Raw genomic sequence first — 9407 nt, 5'->3', positions numbered from 1 at the left:
AGTACTAATCCAAATGAACTATTATAGTTTTAGATCAAATATTACGACGATTTCAAAATGCCATTTCTCTACAAGTCCTCTAGACACACAAAAGAAGCAGTGGGAAGCTAGCTGTTACGCAACGCCCTTGCCCCGATCACTCGTAGAGGACAAGGGATACTTCGAAAAGAAGCCAACCNATAGTTTTAGATCAAATATTACGACGATTTCAAAATGCCATTTCTCTACAAGTCCTCTAGACACACAAAAGAAGCAGTGGGAAGCTAGCTGTTACGCAACGCCCTTGCCCCGATCACTCGTAGAGGACAAGGGATACTTCGAAAAGAAGCCAACCCCCAAGGAGTACATGTTAGTAATATACCCTAAAGATAATCAGTGACATAGGTTTATGGACATATTTTGTATTTTTCTTAATTTTATAAAGGGCAAGTTTTATTCATGTTTATTGTTAGCAGTGCAATATATTTACATGAATCGTTCGTTGAATCTTTGTTAAGAAAATATATTCCTAAGAGTTAGGAATTTGAGATATATATTTCTTTGTACATGATTCTTAAGCGCTCATAACCATAACAATATCATAAGGGCGATGATATTTTCAGATAGGCCGATTTATGCTATACTTCTAAGTTGAGGTGACGAATCTCAAGTCACTAGTGTAGAGACACTAAAATAAGCATACAGGTGCATGTTAGCGAACAAATACACTGAGCGTGACCATTTAGTTGAATAGTCACATGGTTCTATATTCACCGATGACTAGTTTTCTGCTATAGTTGTGTGAAGTACTCCTCGGACCTGAGGCATCATGGTTTCTTCCCATATAGATTGTTACCGTTTGACTGTACTAATACTTAGACTCTAATTATTGGTCTACGTCTGATACTGATTGGTTGTATTAATTTATATGGGGAGGCATGTGAATGCGCAATAACAGATTCAACACTCTCAATATTGAGAAAGGCCGTACGGTTGCCAAAGGCTAATAAAATTGGCCGCAACACATGAAGATATATATATATATATATATAGATATATATAGGATCTTTCTTTAAGCCATGAAATTAATTAGACTCTTGATTAATTAGATTACTCTTCTCTCTCTCATCTTTCAAGTTCATAGTATTTCATCAAAAAGAGAATGTAAATATCAAAGGACTGCTAGCACCGTCTTTGTAATTTATGATTCATCTATTCCGTGTGACGGAAGATGTTGGATCTACATCAATTCCGTGTGGATACGCGTAGAAGCCGATCACGTGGGCGGCTAATCGGAACCTCAGTTCATTATATTCAGTTTCAACTGTACAGTAGATCAAGAGACCTTAACTGGTCCAATGTGATATGTGCATTACCCTATAGACCGATTTGACTCACCGACTCAAGTCGAATCAGAAAAGTCCATGATCATCCCTAAACTGTGCAGTTAATTTTTTTTGTGTATGTGATACGTATGATTTATATTATATGAGATGTAACATGTGTATGATCTTGTGATGATGAGACCAATATAATTTTAAGGTATTTAAACTCCCTATAAAATATTAAGTTGAAATGAAGAGGCATTTGATGCTCTATCGTGGCCTTCCACCGATCACAAGATGTAGTATTGTTTCAGCATTGAGTAGTCACGCATGGCCCCATGGGGCTATGCGAACATCTTGCCATGGATGCTACAATATGGCATTACCAATGGTTCCAAGAAACCGTCCGGGGAGGGTCTTTTGATAATTCCATACTTGTAGGAGAGGAGGATTAGACTCAACTAAGATTGTTGTGCCAAAGAAACCGTTCGGTGAGGCATAAAAATCTCAGAGGCCGAAGGACGATTGGATTGCACATAAGGTGTGTTGAGGTAAGATATTAGTTGTTCATTAAATTACGGCTTTCCAAGAAACCGTCCGGTGAGGTAAGTCGTAATTTATGAAACCCCAATCACTACTAAGAAATCTAACGGATGAGGATTTATGTCTTTCTACTTAGGAAGTGTAGAAATTCGATAAAATTAGTAGGAGAAACACTTTGAACTAAAAGACCCTAGTTTAATAGGTTAAAAAGAAAAATATTCATCTAACTAAAATCTCTACTTTTTGCAAACAAAATTAATGCCTCTAACCCTTTTTCTCGCATAATAGAATCTAACCGATTAACCGGCCCTAATTTCCAAGACTAGCTTCGTGACCTAAAAATTGTTTTAGGTATTGAAAAACTTGATTATGTTCTTCAAGCTCCAATTCCCGAGCTTACCGTTGAGGCCACAGCTAAAGAAATTCAGGAGAGAGACTAATGAGTAGATGGTGACCAACATGTCAAATATTACATGCTGGCCTCCATGTCAAATGCAATGACAGCATGAGAACTACGTTCGTGCATATGAGATGTTTACGCACTTACAAGAGTTGTATGGTGCACAAAGCCGAACCGCAAGATATGAGATATCAAAGTGGTTGTTTAAGGCTCAGATGACTCCAGGCATATCAGTCAGTGAACATTATCTCAAAATGATTGACGATATGGAGCAACTGATAAACGTCAGCTTGAACCTGGACGCAGACTTGCAGATCGATCTAGTTCTATAGTCTTTGCCAGAATCGTTCTCTCATTTCGTCATGAAGTTCAACATGAATAAGGTTCATGCCACTCTGTCCGAACTTATGAATATGCTGGTCACAGCAGAAAGCACGTTGAAAACAAATGGGATGGCGATGGCTGTTGAGAGAACTCTTCCAAAAGAAAGTTCAAAGGAAAAAAAATGTTTTCCAAACTCAAGTCATTGGACGGAGTGAAGAAAACAAATTATAAAAAATCCGACAAAGGCAAGGCTAAAGGAAAGTGTTTCCATTGCAGAGAAGAAGTGTAGTATCCTTTCTTTATATATATATATATATATATATATATATATATTTGTACCTAGACTAAGTGTGGCTATGGATGCCACGTGCACTCCCCCATGCATGCTTATCTGCTTGAGGGTGGCTCTAATTAATTTTGCTTTTGCTTTCTCTCTTTAGTGTGAAGTAGAGAACCACACGAGGTGGAGCTTGGGGGAGTAGCCGCGAAGCTCGGATTCAACGTCGACATCGCGCCGCGGAGCCGTTNGTTTGGAAAAGGAGTACTTCCCACAGGTAGTTTTGGGGTATTTATATACATATAGTTGTTGTTTGGGTACTCGCTGAAGCGAGTGGTGTTGTAGACATGTTGTATGTACTGGAACCCCTCGAGGTTTATTTATGTATATGCAATTCAGTTTAGTAGCTCTTTACTTTGTGGTTGTAGCTTGAAATTGTTTACAAGTACAGCTATTGCTTCGTATACAGGAGAAATTCCTATGTATACGGCGGGTCTGTTGGCGTGTCCGGGGAAACGTGTAATTCGGGGCATGACATCTACCCGCCATGCGGGTCCCTACACTAATATGTATGAAAAGCACTATATACACTTGAAATTTATGTGATATAGAAGTGATATCAAAATTTAGGATGAAACCTAGGGCATGAATATAGAGATCACGCAAGAACATTCGGACGAACTTGAACTAGAAAATAAGGAATCTTGTAAGTGAATTTAGTGGATAACTTTAGAAATCATGGAAACTTTGGGTGTGAAGTAAGATATAAGTTATGACCTTCCGGAAGTGTTAAAATCTGTGACACCCCAATAGTCCCACATCGGATGGGAAAGGGGTTGTCATTGGGTTTATAAGAGACTTAGACACTAGTAATGGTAACTAGGCTTAAGCATTTTGGGCTGGTGTTTGGGCCCAACGAGTTATTGTTGCTAGTGGGCTGGGTCGTTACATTTGGTATCAGGGCCGGTTCACCAGCTAAACATGTGTGGCGATCTTAGCTGAGCCAGGGTCTGGATGACGGGCTAGCGAGACGAGTCTCACATCGCCGGTGATCTTGGGCTGTGTGTGTGATTGGACTGACGAGGACGTCAGGGCCTTAACGGGGGGAGTCTGTGACACCCCAATAGTCCCACATCGGATGGGAAAGGGGTTGTCATTGGGTTTATAAGAGACTTAGACACTAGTAATAATAACTGGGTTTAAGCATTTTGGGCTGTGGTTGGGCCCAACGAGTTATTATTCCCAACGAGTTATTATTGCTAGTGGGCTGGGTCGTTACTGTAGTATCCTTATATATATATATATATATATATATATGGATGCTGCCACGTACCCCCACCCCCATGCATGCATGCCTATCCACTTCTCAGCTTGAGGGTGCTCTAATTAAAATTTTCTTTACCTCTTTAATGTGAAGTAGAGAGCCACACGAGGTGGAGCTCAGGGGAGTAGCCGTGGAGCTCGGATTTGACGTCGACGTCGTACCGCGGAGCCGTTCGAGGATACAGTTGCAGTCGTAGCATCGCGAGGAGTTCGAGCGAGGGCGTGGTTTTCACCGTCCTCGACGTCGCACCGGTGCTGGATTTGCTGTCGAGGTGGGTACCTAACTTTCCTCCTTGGATTACTTGAACGCACGGTTTTGAGCTCGCGTGCTGATTTTTTCTCCTTTGCTGCTGTGTTTCGGACAGAATTTGAGTAGGAGTTCTTCGTTGCGATGTGTGCAGGGCGATTTCGAACTTGAGCTGGACACCCTGGTTTTTCCAGTGGATTTGGGGATTTTTGGTGACCTCCTCGCTGCCGGGGTTTAGCAATCGAGGTGGGTTACATCGGTTTTGACTCCTAAGTTCTAATCGTCGACATGTGTAAAATTTAATTTTAGTATAGTCTATTCTAGCTCGAATTCATGGATCATATGGTAGATTGCAAATCTGAATTTGGAGCATGTGGTAATAAATTGAGTAGTTTATACATGTTGGACTTGGAATTTGAATTACGAGAAAACCTGCGATTTGGACCTGTCACTTGTTTAAACTGCCTGATTTAGCTCTAGGAACTGTTATAAAATTGTACTGTCGCAGTATCCTAGAGACGAGTACTCCAGGTAGTTTAGAACACATTTACGCTCGTGCTGGTACGCCGAGTGGATTTTGGGCTGTTTCGGACTGTTGGGTGCCGTCAGAGTTTACGTTGGACCCCGATCGCCTTTTTGGCGACAGATTGTGCCGAGGGCATGTGAACTGTTGGTTATTAGACTAGTTATAATCGGTTACTTGACTTTGGCTTTTCAGAGCCTGATTGAGCTCGACAAAGATACGCTGCATACTCGGTTGGGTAGCGCCCACGAGTGCCACTCCGGAGACGGGCTTTGTGCTTTCGCGTTGGTGTGACTCATGCCGGTTGGACTTGCTCTCCACGGACCAGTTAGTGTGGAGGTAGCTGGATAGTCGCAACTGGGCAGGGACGGGTGTATTCACAGTCCCAGGGACGGGTAGGTTTATAGTCCCGATTGGATTGGGTCAGATTTGACATTTCCTACAGTTGGTTAGTGTAGAGCATGATAGTGTAGTGATTTATAGCGGTAGATTTTATTCCTGCATTTACTACTATCTTTGCTCCCTTCTGTAGACTTAGTGGGTGGACCGATGTTGTTGAGGACGACACCCACTGAGGACTACCTGTTTTTACAATAGTTCTCACGCCCTGTTGTTACCCTCTATTTTTGCAGAGCCATCGTGGTCGGCTGCTGCTGTCGCAGATCAGGATCGAGGCAAGGGCGTCGCGAGTTAGAGCCCTACCAGACGTGCCGAGCTAGAGGTGCCCCTACTGCAGGTAGATGTTTTGTTTTGAGTTCATGTACATAGTATACTTAACTCCCCAGTGCGAGTAGCTCTGTATTTTTGGTTATTGGACTATGTATATGGAACTCCGTTTGTTTAGCTTCTGTTTACTCTAGCAGCTCTATACTACTGTTTGTAGTATTGTACGGTTTACAGGTACAGCTGTTGCTTCGTATACAGCGAAAATTCCTTTGTATACGGTGGATTTGTCGGCGTGCCCGGGGAACGTGTAATCCGGGGCGTGACAAGAAGGGCACTGAAAGAGAAATTGTAAAGAATATCTCTCTACCCTAAAAGAAAAATTGAATGACGTGCCTTCTCAAGGTATGAACCAAATGCTCATTGTTGAGGCCAATATGATTGGCTCTACTTCTTCTTAGGTATTAGATTCTACACGTACCTTACATCTTTGTAATTCATTGCATGATCTAAAGGGAAGTAGAACACCGAAGGATGGCGAGGTGACCCTATGTGTTGGTAATGGAGCAAGCGTTGCTGTGTTAGCTGTAGAGAGCTGTTCTTTGAGACTTCCATCTGGACATATTTTAGAATTAGGGAATTGTTATTATTCTTCTTTAGTTGTTAGAAATTTAATTTCTGTTACAGCTTTAGCTCGAACTGATTATCATTTTATTTTTGAAACTAATGGTTGTTTTATTTATTTTCAAAATAAATTGATAGCTACTGGTAGTTTAATTAACAATCTCTACTTTCTAAATCTGGATGGAAATGTTGCTAATATTGAACATAAAGAGAATAAGAGACCTAGAGATAATAATTTGAACCAAAAGTATCTATGGCACCTTCGACTAGGTCATATTACAGAAGATAGGATAAACCGACTGGTCAAAGATGGGCACTTGGGAACTTGTGCTTTAGAATCTTATCTAGTTTGTGAGTCTTGTCTTCAAGCAAAATGGCCCAGTCACCCTTTGTTGGACAAAGAGAGTGAGCCACAGAGTTACTTGTCCTTGTACGTTCAGACGTGTGTGGACCGTTTAGTGAAACGGCTCAGGGTGGTTATCTTTACTTTGTGACTTTTTACTAATAATTATTCATGGTATGGGTCTGTGTTCCTTATGAAACACAAGTTTGAAACCTTTGAAAAGTTCAAACAGTTTAGATATGACATAAAGAAGTAGACAAAAAAAAGTATTAAGGCTCTTCAATCAAATTGCCGAATTTCTAAATTATCTCAAAGAAAACAATATTCTCTCACAATGGACACATCCTAAAACTCTAGAATTGAATGGAGTTTCAAAAAAAAGGAATCGTACTTTATTAGATATGGTACAATCAATAATAAGCTTCACCGACTTACCTTTATTTCTTTGGGGTTATGCATTAACCGCAGCCTACATTCTAAACAGGGTGCCTTCAACATCTGTTCCTTGTACTCCGCAAGAGATGTGGTTTGGCAAAAAGCTAGGTCTCAATCATTTAAGGATTTGGGGATGCCCAACTTTTGTTAAAAATGTTAAAACATATAAATTCGAGGCTAGGTCGGATAACGGAAGATTTATTGGCCTCAAATGAGCAAATAATTTCTCTAGAGCAATTTGATAAGCTATTCAAACTGAACCCACTATTACACAATTACCGCGAAGATATGGTAGAATATCCCCCCACCTCCAGAGACATATTGAGATTTCGTTATGGAAAGCTCAAAGGAAATGTTCCTCATTGGTGATAGTGATCGCAGGAATGATCCTACTAGTTACGAAGAGGTGATGTCAGATATCGACTCAATAAAATGGCAAGAAGCTATGAAGTCCGAGATGGACTCTATGCACACCAACCACGTATGGACTCTTGTTGATCCACCAGAAGATATAGTACCTATTGGTTGTAAATGGATTTTCAAGAAAAAGATTGATGTGTATGGAAAGGTAGAGACATATAAGGCGAGACTTGTAGCGCAAAAGGCTACAGTCAACGGGAAGGTCTCGACTATAAAGAAACGTTCTCTCCTGTGGTTATACTTAAATCCATTCGAACATTACTTGCCATAGTCGCATACTATGACTATGAGATCTGGCAAATAGACGTAAAAACTGTTGTCCTCAATGGATTCATAGAGGAGGACATATATATGCAACAGCCTGAGGGATTTGTGTCTGATAGCCAGAAACATAAAATATGCAAGCTTCAGAGGTCCATTTATGGATTGAATTAGACTTTGAAGAGTTGGAACATACGTTCAATGATGCGGTTTGGCTTCGTGAAAAATCAAGATAAACCTTGTGTTTACAAAGAAGACTAGTGGGAGCCAGCTTGTCTTTCTTATATTGTACGTGGACGACATTCTTTTGAATGGAAATGATGTAGGTTTGATGACCTCTCTTAAGGTTTGGTTGCCCCAGAATTTCTTAATGAAAGATCTAGAAGAGGCAGCCTATATCCTCAGAATTAAGGTCTGTAGAGATAGATCTAAGAGATTAATAAGTTTGTCGCAGCAGATGTACATAGAAAATATGTTGAAAAATTCAACATGGAGAAATCCAAAAGGGGTCTTCTTCCTCTTAGACATAGAATTAATATTTCCAAGATGATGTGTCCTAAAACACCTGAGGAAAGAGAGCACCATAAGCCGAATTCCCTATGCTTCTGCAATAGAGAGTCTCATGTATGCCATGCTATATACAAGACCGAATATTGCGCATGCTGTAAGTGTTACGAGCAGGTATCAGTCCAACCCAGGTGAAGAACACTGGGCTACTGTGAAAACTATCCTTAGGTATTTGAGAAGAACTAAGAATTTGTGTTTACTATATGGTAGAAATGAGCTAATGATAGAAGGCTTCACAGATTCAGACTTCATGTCGGATGTTGATGATAGAAAGTCAATATTAGGGCATGTCTTCATATTGAATGGTGGGGCTATCATTTGGAAGAGTTCCAAACAGAATACAATAACAGATTCCACCACTAAGGCAGAGTACATTGCAGCATCTAAGGCATCAGAGGAGGCAGTTTGGCTTTGAAAATTTGTCACAGAACTAGGAGTGATGCCCTCTATTGAGGAGCCAATGCCACTTTACTATGACAATAATGGAGCCATAGCGCAAGCTAAAGAATCAAGGTCTCATCAAAAGTCCAAACATATAGATCGATGCTACCACATCATTCAACAATTTGTGGATTAACGTCAGATTGTTGTGCAGAAAGTAGCCTCCGTGGACAATATGGCGAATTACCGTACTAAGCCACTCACACTTCAAAAGCTGGATGTGCATTTGGAAAGAAAGGCTATGAGATACATTAGCAATTGGCATTAGTGTTAGTGGGAGATTGTTAGTAATATACCCTAAAGCCAATCAGTGACATAGGCTTTGGACATATTTTGTATTTTTCTTAGTTTTATTCATGTTTATTGTTAGCAGTGCAATATATTTATATGAATTGTCCATTGAATCTTTGTTAAGAAAATATATTCCTAAGAGTTAGAAATTTGAGATATATATATATATATATTTTTGTATAAAATTCTTAAACGCTCCTAACCATAGAAATATCATAAGGGCGATGATATTTTCGGATAGGCCGGTGTATGTTATATTTCTAAGTTGAGGTGACGAATCTCAAGTCACTAGTGTAGGGACACTAAAGTAAGCATACAGGTGCTTGTTAGCGAACAAGTACACTAAGCGTGACCATTTAGTTGAATAGTCATATGGTTCTATATTCATCGGTGACTAGTTTTTTACTACAATTGTGTGAAG

The sequence above is a fragment of the Ananas comosus genome, linkage group 10 (assembly GCF_001540865.1).
Source record: "Ananas comosus cultivar F153 linkage group 10, ASM154086v1, whole genome shotgun sequence".
NCBI lineage: Eukaryota > Viridiplantae > Streptophyta > Magnoliopsida > Poales > Bromeliaceae > Ananas > Ananas comosus.
The sequence above is the reverse complement of the archived record's forward strand: the minus strand, read 5'-3'. Positions refer to the sequence as shown.